The sequence below is a fragment of the Lissotriton vulgaris genome, chromosome 12, assembly GCF_964263255.1.
Source record: "Lissotriton vulgaris chromosome 12, aLisVul1.2, whole genome shotgun sequence".
Taxonomy (NCBI): Eukaryota; Metazoa; Chordata; class Amphibia; order Caudata; family Salamandridae; genus Lissotriton; species Lissotriton vulgaris.
Window position 1 is genome coordinate 473,783,638 of NC_141700.1, and position 1,094 is coordinate 473,784,731.

The 1,094-nt window shown below is 43.8% G+C and overlaps 1 pseudogene; it reads left to right on the forward strand.

Annotated features, from left to right (window-relative positions):
- Positions 1–508: 508 nt before the first annotated feature.
- On the forward strand, positions 509–817 carry LOC147676796 (protein BUD31 homolog pseudogene; annotated as a pseudogene).
- Positions 818–1,094: the final 277 nt, after the last annotated feature.

A 1,094-nucleotide genomic window follows, 5' to 3' on the forward strand; every position in this document is an offset into this window, starting at 1 on the left:
TTAAAAGGGCAATATTATTGGTGGATGAATAGGTGTATGGGTGTATGGATGGATGGATGCATGAATGGATGGATGCATGGGTGGGTGCTGGCGGATGGATGGATGGATGGATGCATGGGTGGGTGCTGGCGGATGGATTGATGGATGGATGGATGGATGCATGGTGCATGGCTGGGTGCTGGCGGATGGATGGATGGATGGATGGATGCATGGGTGAGTGCTGATGGATGGGTGTATGGGTGTATGTATACATGGATGCATAGATGGAACAAAAATGCGGAGTAACACAAGCTCGAGTGGTGTCAAATTAATTATTGAAAACACAAGCACGAGGATATGCGGTGTAACACAAGCACGAGGCTTTATTATACAATTATAGCACACAAGCACGAGCGGTGTCCAATTAATTATTAAAAAGGTAAAATAATCAACATCCAGTTCTGTTCTCACAATTGGCTTCGTTGATCCAACTTACTGTGAGCGGCTAGGCGCGGGGGAAAAAAGGAACATGCCCAAGGTAAAGCGAAGCAGGAAGGCGCCACCAGATGGGTGGGAGCTCATCGAGGCGACTTTGGATGAGTTGGACCAGAAAATGAGAGAAGTCTACGAGTATTGCATTCGATAAGGATATGCCGATAAAAACCTGATTGCAAAATGGAAGAAACAGGGTTACGAAAACGTATGTTGCCTGCGCTGTATCCAAACTCGTGATACTAACTTTGGAACAAACTGCATATGCAGAGTCCCGAAAAGCAAGCTGGACGTGGGAAGAATCATTGAATGCACACATTGCGGCTGTAGAGGATGTTCTGGTTAATACTTCTTTTGGATTGCTTTAATCCGTTCTTAAATAAAAAACATCCACTCCTCACAAATGGTGGAGAACATCAATGTGTCATGGAAGGAGTTTGACAACATTTTTGTAACATAAAAGTGTAAATCATGTTCCTACATATGAAGTCTAGTTTGAGGGGAAGGATAAGGGGAGGTCCATAAAATGATAATGTGGGTCCCAGTTTAGTTAGACCCTTTCCATTACTTAAGGTAGATGGATACCAGAGAGGATGGTTTGTTATACTTTTGCAGCAGATAAC